Source organism: Aulonocara stuartgranti (genome assembly GCF_965226115.1).
Source record: "Aulonocara stuartgranti genome assembly, chromosome: 7".
Taxonomy (NCBI): domain Eukaryota; kingdom Metazoa; phylum Chordata; class Actinopteri; order Cichliformes; family Cichlidae; genus Aulonocara; species Aulonocara stuartgranti.
In genome coordinates, this window is record NC_138945.1 from 49,536,335 (window position 1) to 49,554,093 (window position 17,759).

The 17,759-nt window shown below is 40.7% G+C and overlaps 1 protein-coding gene across 1 annotated transcript in view; it reads left to right on the forward strand.

Annotated features, from left to right (window-relative positions):
• The first annotated feature begins 4,448 nt into the window (after positions 1-4,448).
• Positions 4,449-17,759, forward strand: part of peak1 (pseudopodium-enriched atypical kinase 1) — a 103,377-nt gene continuing 90,066 nt past the window's right edge. Inside the window, exon 1 of the mRNA XM_082542093.1 lies at positions 4,449-4,715. The gene's annotated coding sequence lies outside the window, so the exon portion shown is untranslated. The remainder of the gene's footprint in view (positions 4,716-17,759) is intronic.

Sequence of the window (17,759 nt, forward strand, 5' to 3'; positions counted from 1 at the left end):
AGAGTTCTGAATAATTTTTTTGTTTACCTGCTGCATAACGCCGACTCTGTCAGATGTGAAGACACTCATTCTTTAGACGACTGTAGATGGTAAAGCAGCTGGTTTTATTACTCTGGATCTTTGACTTTGGCATTGTCTAAAAGCCTAGATTTTAGTAGGTTACTGTACACATAAAACCAAGAAGCTAATCTGCTATAATCTACTTGGCTGGCACCTAAGCCTATTTACTTGCAGCTGATATGTGAAGTCAAAAAGATTTGGATTGCTGAAGCGAACTGAGCAGATCTGTTGTAATTTGCAGAGAGAGAGATACAATTACATTGCAATCTGCAGCACATTCACGGGCAATGGCTCACATCTGTATCGCGTTTGTGAATTTACCCTCTCATAATCATATTAAGCCGCAGGAGAAGGCTGTGCCATAAATCCTTTTTAGTAAAACACTTCTATATTGCGATTTTTATAGAAATTGAACGCAAGTGTTTCTGTTCTCTGATGATAGGCTGGCCTGGATATGAAGTCTAAAGTTGCTAAGTTAGTGCTATATTAGCTTTTGACTTTACATTGTGAGCCCTTCCTGTTTCCTTTCACTGATGCCCGTTTCCTTTTGTGACAACTGACACTTCCTCTTCATAATGTATCATAGCAGCACAGCCAACATTTTTCCGAACAGATGTCCTGTTCCCAGAGACAGTATGTCATTTCATACAGTGAACTAGTGAGCTGCTGACCACTGCATTGCAAAAGTCCAGCTCCCGGCTCCTGTACACTATACAGCACTGGTGAAGAGACCTCTGGAAACAGGTCATTGTGAAAGTCTGACATTTTACAGCCCAGAAGCCGATCAAACGCCAGCTTTTGGGGGTAATATTTACTGTTAAAGACCTTATGTTGTTTATGCACATAAGCAATCTGTACATTAACCTGACTATGACTAATGTGATGTTAGAATAAACGTGTTCACAGTGACCATGTTAAGGTACTGATGCTTAGCAGATTCTGTTTCCAGATAACATTTGCAAACTGGAATATAACCTGATCCCAGCTGATTGCAGGTTTCTACAAGTGCTAGAGGAGAATTCAGGATCGCGCAAGATAAAACAATGTTTACAAAATTTGAACCCTGAGATTTCCCAGTTGTCAAGTGAAAAGCTTGAGCTGCTGGTGGTGATAGATAAATAGACTCATGGTACCCCAAAGTTACCGTCTACCTATCCATCCATTTAACAGCAGGGTCTTCCTTTATGAGTTCTCCAGTATAGCTTTGGTCTTCTCTTCAGTCCTCTCCTTGCTGAAAACCCCCCAAAGAGATAACTCGGGAAACATCCACATTCCCACCTCACTTGGCTTCAGCTTCAGCCCTGTTGACCCATGTGTACATTCACGCCTGTTAGCGTCAACAAACATGATCAACTGATTCGCAATGCCAAATACTACGGGTGAGAAACTTTATCTTACAGAGCTCTGTTAACATTGAGATCTCATATGTTATTAGAGTTGCTTGACTTTTTAGCTTCGAGGATCACCTTTCACCTTTCATGTACATGGCATCAGTGTGTGCAGTAGGTCATAAGCTCATTTGTATAATGAGCTTAACTACAGCTTTTTTTTCTCTCTTTGATATTAGGCCAAAGCTGTAAAAACAACAAGGAAAAGGAATACACTGCAGACGGTAGCGGCTCCTGTGATGCCTTGTTATCACGTTTTCCCTTGAGGTTCACATGTTGCCCTCTTACTTCCAAGCAGCCAGTCTGCCTTGTGTGATAACCTCTGTTTTAGGACATGACAGAATTGTTGGGACAGATAAGCAGCACTTCGGTCCCTCGTGACGTCTCTTTTTGCCCTCTTCTTGCCACGCCGTCATCACACCCAGTCTTTTGTCTTAACAGAGAAACACCCGGTGGAATACAAAACAATTAAATAAAAAAAAGTCTTCTTCCTCAGCGGGGCAGTGCCTGCATCGCTGGCCGGTATCCAGGCGGTAGAATGGTTGACATTAGGAGAGAGGAGCAGAGAGCCACTGATCCTGGACCAAAAGGAGGAGGGAGTGACTCACAGGAGAGAGGATGAGTCAGGCGTCATGTGCTGAACTGGCACTTGACGCTCTCAGTGTCCTGAATGGCTTCTGTTCCCATAATAACATGCACTATTATGGTCAGATTGAGCCTACCTTTTGTCAGTCAGTCAGGCTTGAGCTAAGCTGGTGTTGGCTTAATTACACGAGCTGGTATGCATTTATGGAAATGCTTGTATGCACTGCCTTACTTCTAATACTACTCATTATCTTTAAACGGGCTCAGATGATCAAACCGGTTCATTGGCATCACTTTTATGTTCGGCTGCTGATTTCCCAGATTGGAGATTAAGATCTTTTATTATGGTCAGCTGCAGAGCAGCTTCTTTGCAGCTGTGGTCTCGGTCGTCTTGTGCCAAAAAAAGTTGAACCGACGCATTCTGTAAGGTCTGTTTCTGATCTGCTGATGCAGATTCTCATTATGTCTGGAAGTAGGAGGTTTACAGTAACGGGGGTGGATAACACCTCAAATTTCAAAGGAAGTTTTTCTGGAGGGTTTACTTGAATAACACATTATAACGAGCAAACGTATGAGACAGAAATGTAGCAAGATAAATGGTGTCTGAGGTTCACAGCGATGATGGATGTTCTCCTGTGTGGTCTGTCAGCTTCTCTTAGTTCCATAATAGGGAAAAAAGTTGCATGTCAGTTTTCTGCTGCTTTATTATCAGGGACAGTGCACTTACTTTCAATGAGTCAGTCCAAACTTCACCGCTTTTCTTTTGCCGACCCTGACTCACATCTCCCTGTCTCTGCCTCACTCTCTCATTGAACCCGGCTCCCACTCTGATGAAATGTTCTTTGCTTACAACATAAAAAGCTGTCCAAAAAATATAGAAGTGTCTCTTTTTTTTCTTGCATTTAGACACTTTTGAGCCGCATGTGACTGCGATACCAAAATAGTTTTTGTAATTTTACAGGCTCATATTCTTCAAATTACTCAGACAAGCATGGGACTCATAGAGAAGGTCTGGGGCAACAAAGGATGAAACAATGCCGCTTCATTATATTTATTTAATTGGAGAAGGACAAAGTGACTCTGCACGTGCAAAAAGAAGAAAATCAGAGTCATCCTTCCGCTTCCTTTTATCCATCATTCATTCATACTCACTCTCCTCCAGCCCTGGAAAGTCCTTGGCCTCGGTGCCCAGGACCTGGGCAGTAAGGAGGAGGAAACAATGCCTGGAATGTGATGAGGAAAAAAAAAACTTGAGTCATTTCCACATGTCAACTTCTGGCTCAGTTCCTCCTCCTCTTCCCAAGTATGTTGCCTTCAGGTTCTCCTCTTATTCCCAAATTCTCTGGTAGAATATGTGATCTGTACTATTAAACCAAGGTTGCTGCCACCCAGGATATTATTTATGTGTTATGTTAATTGACCGTTTTTCCTCCAAGGTGAAACCGAAGCCACAGATGTTACCCCCTGTCAAAACCCTATTTCCTTTCTGTTAGGCACAAACCAAAACCCTTAATCTGTAATCTATCACACCAAAGTTTGATACTCTAACCTAAACACACACACACACACTTGGTTGCCAAGTGTACAAACTGTTAGAAAAAAATGACACATTTTTCCTTACATGTGGTTTCATATCTGTTTGGTTTTTAACACTCAGTTGGCTGTGGGGGCCTGAAGGCAGCAGGAGGAGGGGATTTCTTTTTTTCCATTGGTCACCATCCCTTAAGAGAAGCATGACGTCAACAAAAGACTCAATAACTGCACTCAACGCGTTTCAATAACTATTACACACAAACAGACATATGCACACACGTGCATACACACACGCACGCATGCACTCGGGGCGCCTTTGAATCCATCTGTTTGCCTCCTCCTTTCAAACTGTCGTTCCAAGACAGATGAGGTTTTGAATAATTAGTTTTTGATTATGAAGTATTGGAAATGAATTTGTGCTTTGAAGTGTAACGTCATAATTTACCGTCACCGATAATGACCGTGTTTGCCATTAACAGAAAGGACATGGCGCTGTACAAATGTCACAACAGTAGCACTTCAAATAATGTATGAGAATAGACTCGCAGAGTGCATCGGTGTTTTTTTTTATCGCTTTACTGAAAATAACTCTTTCAGTTCACATATAGTGAAGTCGCTCAGTATTCAGATAACCTTTATTTTAAATGCACGCACTCGATATAGAAATGGTAAAAGTAAAGTCAGATTTCCTGAAGACTACATATGTGTATTTGGGTTAAGCTAAACACAAACCGCAAGGGCAGATAAAACCTTTACCCAGTCGCTAACACACTACTCTGTGTGCATCTGTACTACCTTGTCACAGCGCACGGACCTGTTTATCTCTTAGGGCCACTTTTCCCACTTCGGCGTCTCTCCTGCAAACTGCGCGTTCACGCGCTTCTCAGGCCAGCCCAGTATCCCGGGCGCTCGCTCCCGCGCCAGGCTGGTGGAAAAAACTGCAGCGGCTGTTGCTGGAGCCACGCAGAGAGGAGCGGTGTGGGAGAAATCACGGGCACTGGCAAGAGTTGAGCGGCACACACTCACACAGTCGCACAACACAGGCAGATTTTGTCGTTATTCCTGCCGAGGGCGACGCTGTCAGAAGCGGGGTTCATGGCTGCCAAGAAGTGATAGTATCGACGAGGAGCTCTTCGCCGTTCAAAAAAGGTATGGAAAAGTTAGCTATGGGTTCATTTTTCGCCCCCCTTCGCAAAATTGAAAGTGTCTCAGCCACAAGTCTCGCTAGTTTCTTGCGGCTGCCCAAGTTCCAGGTTGTCAGCGAAGGTATGTCGTGTCTTTGAGGAGGGAAAACCCCCCAAAAACTAGCGGTTCCGTGTTGTAATGTCAGATTTGTGCAGGATAGAGATGTGAGGAGAAGCCAGCGGAGAAGTTTGCTAGCCGTGCTCGGCTTCAGCGAACTGAGAGCTAATCAGTGACTGCGTGCTGACTTTGTAACATAGCTGCTGCTGCTGTCATAAGTTGAGTGAGTGAAGGCTGAAGTGGAGGGCTACAGATCAGTTTGTTTAAGAACAAACGCACAAACAAAAAGATGCCACTCGTGTGTGGTTTTGCGTACACCTGGTGTGGAATTGAGCCCATCCCCAAAACACAGCTTGGCCGTGTTTACAGAACAGGATAGGCAGAGCTTAACTTTAAACTGCTGACCAAACAGGGGTCCAGGGAACACCAGGGGTCTTTTAGTGGGGAGTGGGAGATGGGATCGTGCGTGTGAGAGAGAGCGAGGGAGAAAGAGAGAGAGAAGTCACCACCCTGAATGGGGATAACAAACACAGTGGAAAGAGGATGTTTCGCTATTCTCAGCACTGTTACTTTCCTCCCCGCCGAACACTCGTGCATTTATGTGCAGATTATATGCAACAAAACTAAAAAAAGAAATCAACTTTCTGTCACATGCATGTAGTGCCCCTATAGATTGTACTGTTTTAATGCATAAACTGCATGTATTTAAAGATCACCTCCTGGTTGTTTGGAGTGAGTGGGTTGCTAGAGTCCTCCTTGCAATACTGATAAACAGGTGTCGGTTCACCAGTTTGTGTGTCATTCTTCCCACTCAGAGATTCAACTGATTGTTAACACTGGGCTTCATGATCACATGATCATCTTACCAAAAAAGACAAAAACAAAAGAAAGAAAAGAGAATCCGATCCTCCTGTATCCCACTCAACTAGCCATTTAAATCAAACCCAACAGTGGGACCTGTGTTGCAAAATAGATGCTGTTGTCCTGCATTTCACTGGGACTGCTTTTCAAATGCATCTGTTTGTTGTGTCAGCTTGTTTTTTTCTGTTTTGTTTCTTTAATATGGCCTAATCACAAGGCTGAAATTATAATCTACAGCTTTAAATATAATACAGAATTCACCACTAGTGTTGTGAAAACCTTCCTTAAATTGCTACCTAAAAACTGAGCTTGAGCACCCTTTTTTAAAAAAAGTGATACTTTTGCCTTCCATCTGTCGAGCCAGGCGTGTTATCTGTAGTCAACTGTCTGTCCCGTTGTTTTTGAAGATCGTCATGGATTAATTGGTCTGGTGTTTTTGTTTTGATTTTTTTTTATCGCTGATTGTAAAAGTAAAACTTTCTTCTGTTTCAGTGTTACGAGTCACTGCCAGCAAAAGTTGACAGAAGCGGACGCTGAGCTCTTGATAAACGAGCTCTGCTTTGTGCGTTCATGTGGGATTGAGGTTGTCGGTCCTTGTTTTTGCTTGCTCCTTTCTTTTGTTTTGATTACAATGTCAACAAAGGTGGGCATCTGGGATTGTTACCTCACCCGGTGGAGGCAGACGAGAGGGAGGCCAAGTTGCCGATCTCAGATTTCCCTTCTGATAAGTGCCCTGTGGATGCTTATCCCCCGTCCTGAAGTGTGCGAACACAAAAATTGTTGGATTGTTTGCAGTATCTCAGAGTTGCAAACATACCTGACATTCTTTGTGGTGAGCAACAAGAAGATAGTGTTTTCTCTGGTTGACAGAGCTGCAAGAGGTTTTATGATTCGCTGTTTGACTGATGGAGGTGCAGTCTGGCAGTAGGGCTATATGCTGAGGTGATTGGAGCAAGATATAATAGCATTTTCTTTCTTCTTTTTTTTTTTTTTTTTGCCTTTGACCTTGCTGTTTGCCCATCACAGATTGTCAGGTGTGGTGCTGATCTATGCTACCAAACTGTAAATGATATAAATGGGATCTAAATGACCTTTTACGTTACACTGGGCTCCTTTTTGTAAATGCCTTGGATGATGCGTTGGCTCGGAGACATGTCTCAGAATCTTTTTGTGTTGTGAACTGGAATGAAAGTTGTCTTTGTTAGCTGGTTAGTTCAGTGACCCAGAGTTTTGCCTGAACTGGGCGTCATTCCTATTTGTTTGTCAAATACTATTTGTTTGGGTTTTTTTTAAAAAAAGTGGATCCTGGTACAGTTTTTTTTCTCAATAAATAAAACAGCCTGTGGATTTCCAAAAAAAAAGTTGTTGTATGAAAACTTAACAGTGCAAACTTTAGTCAGGTGTAACCAAGAATATGACTCAGAATGGCTGAAGAATCTTCATCAGTAGATTATGTAAATGGTAAATGGCCTGTATTTATATAGCGCTTTACTAGTCCCTAAGGACCCCAAAGCACTTTACATATCCAGTCATCCACCCATTCACGCACACATTCACACACTGTATGTGCTGCCTGATTGTTCATTTCACGGGGTCAGTAATATTATCCCTCTGGATAGGAAGTTTACAGTGTTGTTTTTTGAATGTTTTATGAAATTGAAAACATACAAACAGGATTTCGCTCTCCATAAATTACTGTAGTTTGAGCTAATGAGCTTTGTGTTTAAACATCCTTACTCTGGTACAGAGCAGCGTGACGGCGCTGAACACATTAAAGTAAAATATGTTATGGATTAATCTGAGTCTCATGACGAGGTCGCTATATTGATGAAGCTTTATTGATGTCAGTGCCTGGTGCCTAATGTTGGATATTATTCGAAAAAAGTCAGTTTATTACACATTACTTGTTACTTACACAGGTGCTACATTACTCTGGTGTTACTTCATAGCACGTCCTGAGATACACTGCTGCATAATTGCAATATTACCTATACCGTAATGAGGTTTTTCATATTTAAGTGAAAACACAAAGTCGAACAGCAAATCAATATGGGAGTGCCCATGTTGTGTCCAGTTGGAGCATATAGGTTTAGGATTGGAATTTTTAAACTCAATTAGCTGTGTGCACAAAATTTAGATGTCTGAGCAGTAAGAAAATAACTTGCTTACAGTCCCACAGCTTTCTTATTCTTCCTGCTGATCGCTCATTTCTTTCTGCCTCTGTCTACCTCGAGGTTCTGTACGATTTTGTTAGTGCATCCCACTCTGCTGCAGCTTTTAGGCATTTATCAGCCAGAATTGACACGGAGGCACATTTATGCAATACAAAGTCGTTTTCCTCCGGTGTGGGTGGGACTTAATTGAGCTCAAGTATTTTCTGGCAACTTGATCTTTTAGTGCTGCTGTTTGGAGGTTATTGAAGTGCGTTATGTGGGACTGCATGGTTAAGTCAGTGTTAGAGATTTGCAGTATGCATCATCCTTGCTTAACTGCAGAAAACCCGTCATGAATTGAAAGTTATTCTCACACCCTTAGTCTGTCATTTCATTAGAACCTGTGTTTGTTTTTGTTTCAGTTTACAAGAAATAATGCTGATAATTGGTGTTATTATGAAGGTGTTTGCTTTGCAGAAAATTCAGCAACCTAAAAAAAGGTCATTTCTCAGATGGTAGAAGGTATAAGTATGACTGGACCGAAACAAATCTGTCAAGGATGTGTCATGTGACACCATGACCTTTGATCCTTGACCCCTGAGCTTGCTCTGGGACAAAGGTTTAGCAAGGTAACAGGTGTGACCCAGGGGTTATGAGATGTACACACATACAGCTGCTCAAAGGCATTCCTGTTGTATAAAAGTAGCAGTGGTACCAGATTCAGATCTTATTACTGCAGCTTTTAACCTGGATTTTACGTCAAAGTGAGGTTTATATTTTATGTCTTTCACTCTCTATCAGGTTCATCTTTGCATTCCTGATATACGTTGAGATTGGGGGCAGTAGGCTTTTGACTTAAGTACTTTAAACTCCTTGTCGTTCATGTGAATATTTACTTTATTGCCATTTTGTACTTCAGTGCCACTACAGTTACTTTGGATTGATGATGAGCAGTTAGTGCAGTCCAGCGCAAATATAGCTACAATGGTGAAAGATTTACTCATGTATCAGTATTAATAATGATACAGTCTATCAGTGATTGGGACTATTTTCCTGCATTGATTATCTTTATACAGATTACCATAAGGATGTAAATATTTTTTTTCTCATAAGTAATTTTGCTTAGTACTTTCTTGTAGACAGGCACACCATGAAGGAGTAGTTGTTATACTATTTCTGAGCCTGCTTACAAGATCCACATGTGCTTTGCAGTGACTGTGCTCTGCGGTCACATGGATGGCACATGGATGCCCCCACAGTGCCTCTGTGACCAAAGTTGAGCCTCACACAATGGATCTGGAAACCCCCACCACTGTCGTTAACATTTATTTCAATATTCCACACTCAGTTGTCCATGCATTCACAAATAAAGGCCTGGCTGTACTTAACTTGTGATTTGAAGCACACAGAATTTATGGGAAAAACATCAGTATCAGAATGAGAATCAGTGACATTCTCAGGATTTCATACTGGTAACATTTTAGTATACAATGTGTGTAGTTCATCTAATTCCTGGAAAAGAACAAAACGCAAACTTGAAACAACTAATGTAATTCTTCTCTATGCTGCTAACTTAGGAGTCCAACACACATTACAGGCAGCTGTGGTGAAGTTAGCCTGGCAACAGTCGAGTAATGGAGCCATGAAGCAGTCACGCTTCCTGTGACCGGGCATGTGTAGTGTTTGTTGTGGACACAATCAAGAAAACTAGTTGAGAGTACATGTTGCTACCAGGATTGCATGGACTGAAGTTTAGCCAGTTGACAGAAACAATGTAGTTTTATATCTTTGTTTTTTTTTTGGTCAAAATGTATTATTTCAGTATAAGTAGCAAACTTGTTTAAAATTCACACGTACCTCTTTTTTAATTTTTTTATTTATTAAATGCCACAGTCCTTGTTCACCTTGTTACATTGTGAGGCATTTGGCCATGTTGCTGTTTCACAGCAAAAACACTCCTGATTTTAGAAGGTCATTGGATCCTGATAAAGTGCAGTGTGGGCTAGAAGCCATCTCCAAATCTTCAGCTCTGTCTATGATCGAGGCAAAGCTGGAGCCCGATTGTGTTTTGTTTGGGAAGTCTGGTCTCGGTGTAATTCATGCTGGCAGCTCCAGGTCGCGACTTCTTCTGAGTACATTTTGCAGCTATCAGGCAATAACACTGCGCTTACCAAAAGTCAGTGTAATGTCATCCAAGTCATCCAGGTAGGAAAATGTCAGAAGAAGTTCAAATGAATTTACTGGATGAACGGCAGAACTATTGTTATTGTTGACTATTGTTATTTTTTTTTGTCATTCATGAAATCAGAGATATTTCATGTATTCAGTAATTCAGTGTTAGTAGCTGGAAATACAACTGACATTTTTCAGTTTTTTTCTCTGATTTCTGTGACCTGACATGTCATCATTCCAGTTGGCTCAAGTGTCACCACTTTTTGAGTCAGTGCTGGGAACACTGTGGATAATTAAGATCACAGCAGCATTTGGATCGTATGCCAGCCACAAGGCTTCTACTTCTGCCTGGGTGTTGGATCATTTAGAAATGGGACATTCAAGTCTCACCCACAGCCAATTTGTGTGGGTCTGTGTGAAAGTTGGTGTCCTCATACATGTGTTATTTATGTGCTCAAACGTGCATTAAAGCAGTGGGACAAAGCCTTAAAAAAGCTAATAAGATTTGTTTCTGTGTTGGGCCTCAATCCAAATACCTAGCAAAATCTGCTCCAGGATTTATTATTCAAACGGTAATTCGCAATGTTAATGTTGCTAATCTTTACTGCACTGGCTTTGTTTTCTATTTTGAGGTCCCATTCACTCACTGTTGAAATGTTTAGTTTAACCTTTAGAAGAATGTTGACTTTGCAAACATTTGTGATTATCTGGGAAATTCAAGGCTGTGGCTTTGTTGATAAGCTGTTAGCTCAAGTGCTGACCTTGAGAATGTAAGTCTAACGAGCTATCAGCCGAGCTTGTGTTATTATAAAGCGGTGGTGCATATAAAATAGATTTCACCAACATCGATGTTTGCTTGTTTTACAGACGCACATTACTTGCATTTTTTAATTCATCCATTAGACAAGTAACATGAGACAGGAGCAATCAGACAAAGAGTTTACTGTAGACTTTCCTATTATATTAAGTTATGACCCATATAACTTTGGCCTAAAACATAATGCTGCTGCTCGCCCCGTGTCAAACTTTGCCCTTTCGCTAAAGTGTGTCATTCAAAAGTGTGTCTCCTCTTCACAGAGCAGCAAATGTTTGGCTTTTTAGTACATCCCAAACTGGCTTATTGGGCTAAAGCTGCTCCACCAGTGATTTAATGGTGTCAGATATTCTCCTTTTGATCTCACTAGTGAGTGTGAGATAGACTATTCCTGTCATCATCATCATCATCATCATCATCATCATCATCATCATCATTGTCTTGTTGGGTCCATAAAACCAGGGCTAGTGGTGACGTAAAGCCCCTTTTATTATTGACGTCTTCCAGACCTTTCACCGGTTCGACTGCTTGTAAAAACTAATGCAGGGCCTCATCAATGTCTAGTTAACAGCTGATTGATGTGCGTCATGTCAAATATTACATTAGCTATTGCTTTTGGTGGTTAGTGGAAAGTGGATGGATGATAATTGAGCAGTATGGAGGCTGAAAGCTATACCCGTTTTGATTTTAAATTCACTCCTGTGTGTCAGATAGCGCTAGGCTGGAGGGTAGTGCCATTTACATTGGCAAGAAGTTTGGGAACCCTTTGGAATTACCACGTATTTCTGCAGTGATTATGGGATTATATGGACCAGCAACCATGTCTTGATACTGGTGACTGGTTGACCACGTTCATCTTTGTGTTATATACTAACTGGGCTATATTAAGTCAGAGAAATGTGCGGGCTGTCACATGCACTTTTTGTTTAAAGTGTAATAATAAAGGAAATGCTGAGAAACAAACCAGGAAGCTCAATAAAGTATTCTTTAAACTTCTTTGCTGTCTTAGCTCCTTATGCCTCCCTCACTGTGAGAACTAACACAAATTGCTGCCTAAGGCTGGGACGGAAGACGGCCAAATAAAAGCTAACAATATGTAGAGGGAGATCAAAATCAGGGCGAATCTGGTTTCCAATTTCATTTAGAAGCTGAGTGCCTCCAGGCTCGGTCCCACAGTTCTGCATTTCTGGTGATTAAATCTGAGATGAATTATAGCGCTGGCTTTGGCAATCTCACAATTCAGTTCAGGTTCTCTGTGTGACGATTAAATCCGGAAATGTAAATTTATTCTCCCTCCAGTTCTCATGATGTCGAATCATTCCTCTTCTTTGCTCACTGAGCTACAGGTTGCACTTAACTGACATTCAAGATTAGGGGTGGCAGGATGAAGGAAAGACACTCTGCCATATTCAGGTACTCTTTGATCATTGATCGAAGATCTTGATTAGGACTTTTTTTTTTTTTTTTTTTTTTTTGGACACAGACTAATAGACTAAGGGCTTTTTTTCTTCACCTCGCTAGAGTTCCTTGAATCTCTTTGTGTCACATATTTATTGTGCCAATAAATCAAAAATGCAGTCTGGCATTTGGCTTGTTTGAATGTGATCTATAAGATAGAAGATTGCTGGTGTTATTGCAAATATATCATTTTCCTCTTTATGTCACCTACCTATAATAGGAAGGGTAATAAGAGGTAATGCCAATAACTGAAGTAAAGATGTTTTAAATGTAAACCTGACGTTCCTAACTATACAGACGTGCTCATACATCTGAGGTCGCCCTGCTCATGTGCGTGCTGTACACCTGCACACATTCTCGGCACAGTCATCATACATCTCTGGAGCAGGTGAACAATATCCCCTGCATCACCAGTGTTTCTCAGCGCCGGCTTTTGATCTAGGACAGTGTTGGCATCAGGCTGGCCTAGTGACTGCTTTAGGGGATTTGCTCTGACAGAGTTTTACACTGGACCAGCGTTACCGAACAGGGAAACAGAAAGCCCTCTGACAAAACCTGTCTAAGAGGAGGGGGAAAATGCTCTCTCTGTCTCCATGTCTGTAGTTTTCCTTTTTTTAAATGTTTTTTTTTTCATGTTGAATTTTGGAGAATAGCTCCAAGTTGTGTAGATTTAAAGGAAGTGTTACATGAGCTGTATTGAACTCCATATATGGCAGGATAATCTCCTCTTCGGGCATCAATCTGCGGTGATGTATCTGCACAAGTATTTGTTTGAGTTAGGACAAAGCCTCGGTGAGGGGTTGTAGCTGCAGCGATGCCAAAACAATTCTGGCCTGCTGGAATGTGTTGAGAGCACTTTTGGCCAGCCTTTAACCTCAGTAACTCTTGTGGACTCACCTTGCATCTCAAAATAACTTGCTCCACGTCGTGCTAAGATCTCTCAGACATAACTCGAGGCTCTTGGACTTGTTTACCATAGCAGTGAACCTGAAAGTTAACTTTTCAGGGTGAACTGCAGTTGGTTTTGTTGGATATCAAAAAGGCTGTCAGTGATACAGCTTTGCCTGTAGAAAGAAAAGTCTTATAAACGATGCTTTTTGATGCAGGGTTTTGCTGAGTTTCATAGTTGCTTTAAGGTGCTTCCTATTATTTAGTCTCATAAATGACAGATGAGACGAACTGGGGCTATGAGCGTGGTTCTTTACAAATCCACGCTATGTAATGGTTTCTTTTTCTAACATTGCAAATGCATTAAACCTTCTTTCAGCGTTCTAAATGCTTAACTAGGTCATCATGACTCAATTGTTCCCATTTAAATGTGAAATGTAGAAATTGTCTGTTTTTTATCTTTTGCTCTTACAGTCAGATGGGCTGTTTCTAATCTTGTTCTAATTCACTAATGAACCCGACTGACTTCAATATTTGTCTTCAGTTGCTTCGGCTTTAGCTGATTTGGGCTTTGGGAACATTGTGTTAAGTGCTGTCTTGAACTGTAGCGGGTGACTGAAATGTATGCTGGCAGTGTCGCGTTTCTACAATCTAATCACTGTTTTATTACTATTTTGTTCAGCATAGACCATCAAGGAGACTTAATGTCAGCGAACCCAATTTTCACATCATAAAGTGAATAGTGTAGAGTTGGCACATAAATTACTGGCAAAAATAGAGACCCATTTGGGTGTGGACGGTGTAGTAAAATTTATAGCTGGGCAGTTAATATGCCCAATATTACAGTATTGGTGAGATTTCAGTAACATGAAAATCACATTTGCTATCACATGAAATCGTAGAGTGAAGGTGGATAAACAGACACAGCCGCCTTATTAGGAGTATATGAAATATAAAGCACTTTAGTTACATCATAAAACAGAAATAAAATAACAACAACATGAAACCACAGAACCAAAACAATAAAAACGATCTGTTCAGTGGTTTTGATAAAAGATTAAAAAAAAAAAGATTTTCATTATTTGGCATCCCGCTGCTGTTTTTACATGTAGTGATCATATAGCTTGTTGGCATTGATGTTTGCACTTATAGTGGCATAAATGATTCTGTGGGCAGGAGGAAAAACAAATGAAAGACATACAGCCTTGAATTAATTACCTTTATTGTAATTTGTGAACACAAGTGGACACGTTGTTAAATGTGTAAGATTACTTACTTGTCTCTCTTCTGCTGTTCTTGGAGTTTTTCACAGTGGATGGGGGCAAAAATAAGGAGATGTGATCAAGGAGCACAGTCGCATCAGTCAAAAATATCCTTCTGTTTTCTGTCATTTAATGTTGTCCATCAATCAGTATAGCCGCTCTACACAAAACATTAATTTCAAAGTGTCCTGAAGTCTGCGACGTGAACTTCTGATGCAGCACAGATATATTTAGGGGTGTGTGGGTGCGCAAGTTCAGAAGCGAGATAAAAGGAAGGCACAATTTATTATGATTGTCATAATAATGATAATGTCTGTTTAATGCATCAGTGTGGAGATGAGCTAAACATCGCCTTGACTGGCGAGCTGTTACTGCGCACTTTGACCATCATCAATCAACGGCATCATCGTCCATCAGCACAACCCTAACATCCTGCATGTATTATACCGCAGTGCAGTAAATGTGAAATAAGCACCACAAACCACATCGAGAAGAATCATCATCATAGAGTTGAAGCAGCATTGGATTTATAGCAGGACCTTTGCAGTGGATGGTACTGTTTTGACTCTGTAAACCTCGTAAAGTGGCGAGTGAACGCTCGCTCACAGGTCTGAGAAGTAGAAATTTTCAAATTAAGGTCAAGCTCGGTAGTAAAAGTTGGCTTTGGCCCCATAAATGATTCATCTTTTGTCCTTCCTTAGTCCTGTGAGTTAAATCTACATTTGGACTGAACAGAAGAGCATTTCAAAAGCTGTGCACTTTACAGTGAGAAGAGCAATCATACCTTATTCTGTCACCTGGCATTTCGTCGACGTTACACAACATTCACAAAAAAGCCTCCCAGCATTCACCACCTCCCCACTTGTAAACAAACATCTCCTGCCTGACCTTGCCTGACATAGCAAGACTCTTTCCCACAAATAATCCTGTTGGTGCTGCTCAAATTAAATTTGCAGACTCACCCCTTTTTTAAGTTGCCCAGCAGAGCGAGGGAACATCTCAAATTACATTTTTAACTCATCGAAGCCCCCCCGCTTCATTCTCTGTCACACTGAGTACACACACACGCACACACACAGCCTATCCACACTGTGATCTCATTAGCAATAACAGTGCATGTCATATCTCTGTAACTCCTTCCTGGTGGTGCAAGGGCTTGATGAAGATCATGGTGCGCGACATGATCTTGATCGCATGAAGATTGAATGGGAAGAAAACAAACACTCCCATTCCTTCAGACTCTGGCCCACACCCCAGCCCATACCACAGCTATATCAGGCTAGCAGCTCATCGGGGACCCCTGGCAAAATGTCTGCAGGGGATGAGACGAGTGTGACGTGTCTGTCTGAGAATGTTGGGAAAGAATAAGTGGTGGATGAGAGAAACAAGTTTGCAGATTTTGTGTTTGAACTAACTCGTTGCCTGTGAAATTTCATGGTGATCATGATAGCAGGTCGGTGTCCAGCCCAGGTTTTGGCATTCAGACACTAGATTTGGGCCAGGAACAGAAGAAGGAGGAGGAGGAGCTGGGAGTGCTATGATCCAGAGGACTGTTGACTGACAGGAACAGAGGTTGTGCACAAACTGGCCAATGAGCACGTGGCTGGCAAACAGGATACAGCAGCACAAGCTCCATTATGCAGTTAATTTTTTATGTCTGGATTCAGTCCTGGGATGGCATATTGTGAGATCAAAGTAAAAATATGATGCTCAGACATAAGGGTTCGTTCCTCCCTCTGGTTTTCTTTGGCATATTAAGGAGGAGTTTCATTAGAAATGTTGAGTGTTTGTTTTCTTCGCTTCGCTGAAGAGGAAATAAGATGTAAAGATGTAAAAATAGAGCATACATGCGTATCTGGCTTGCAAATTTCTCTTTTTTTTGCCAGCACATCTTTTTCTCTCCAAATACAAGAGTAGAGCACCTGCACCAACATGTGACAGAGTCTCTGCTAATGGTAGCATAGGAGATCAGAGATAAGAGAAAGTTTGTTTCATTTGCGATGAGTAATGATGTGGGACACAAGTTGTTATTAGGCAATAATGTTATTAATAGTAGATATAAATCAAAATCTTTATTCAAATCTCATTTAAAATAAACATGACTTCAATACATTTAGAAATCAAGAATTATTTTACTGACACAGTCATACCAACTCATTCATATTTATTCATACTACTTTATTCAAAAAGTGCTAAAGTTAGTTACCAAGTGTACTTTGACAATAGATATTTCCAGCCAGCTCACTCAAGTTAAGTCTGTGCATGAAAAACTAAGCTTCATCTTCCATATAGTATCCAGCTTAGTTGGAAATCAGACTAATTTTCTTGATTAAGAGCTCAACAAACAAATTTCCAGAATCCAAATGAATGGATGAAAACACTTAAAAGCAAATGTTTCACCTTCCAGGGCTCATCATAGATGTGATCAAAGATTTGGATAGAACAAAGAAGACTTTCAAATTTTTTTAAGATTGTTTTATGTTTACATTTTCTTTTTTTTTAATTTAAAAGCTGTTAGTTTCATTTGAAACAAGGGAAACTAACTAGCACTAAGCTTAGGGGAGTGTAACATACTTGAGTGTTTAATTGCAAAGCAGTGAGCTACTCTGTTTGGATAAAGCATTCCTCTGCAGTGTACATTTCAAAGGGACTGTCTGCTGGATTTTACTCAGCGCTCCGTTTGATTTGCTAATTTCCTTCTCTGACTCCCGATACCTTTCTTGTCAGCTCAAACAAACAGCTATGTTCAACAATTGTATTTCTTTCTTTGAAGTTTTTATTCTGACTTAATATAAGCTGTACCTTTAAATCATTATGTCTGAACTTTATGCTATTTTTAAACTTGCTCACCTTTTGGGGCCTAATGGGCTATTAGCTTGTAAGTCAAGTCTTTGAAAGGAAAAGAAAATATGTTCGCACAGTTAACAAGATGCTGTATGCTGTTAAAGTGTTGGTGCAGGAGACAAATTGTCGCTGGTGAATTTTGGGCAGAAAACCATATTTAGTGAGAAAGATGAAGACAGCTTTGGAGAGCTCTTTAAAGACAGGTGTCTTTGAAAAAAGGAGGAATTCATCTCCTATTGGATGAGATACTTAATCTCATGTATGCATCAGCGTGGCTGATATATCAACCACAGTTGGCTATTTGGTATCTGCATCCATAAATGAGAATCTAAAAAGCAGATATGGGAGAAAGTTGACAACAAAACAAGATTATTTTTAAACTGCGTTGTCATATTATGTTTTTATTGAGTCATAACTACACATAACAAAAGTCGTCTGACACAGTATCAGTCAGGCTCTGATTAGCAACACCTTATAGTCTGAATTCAACTTCACACGT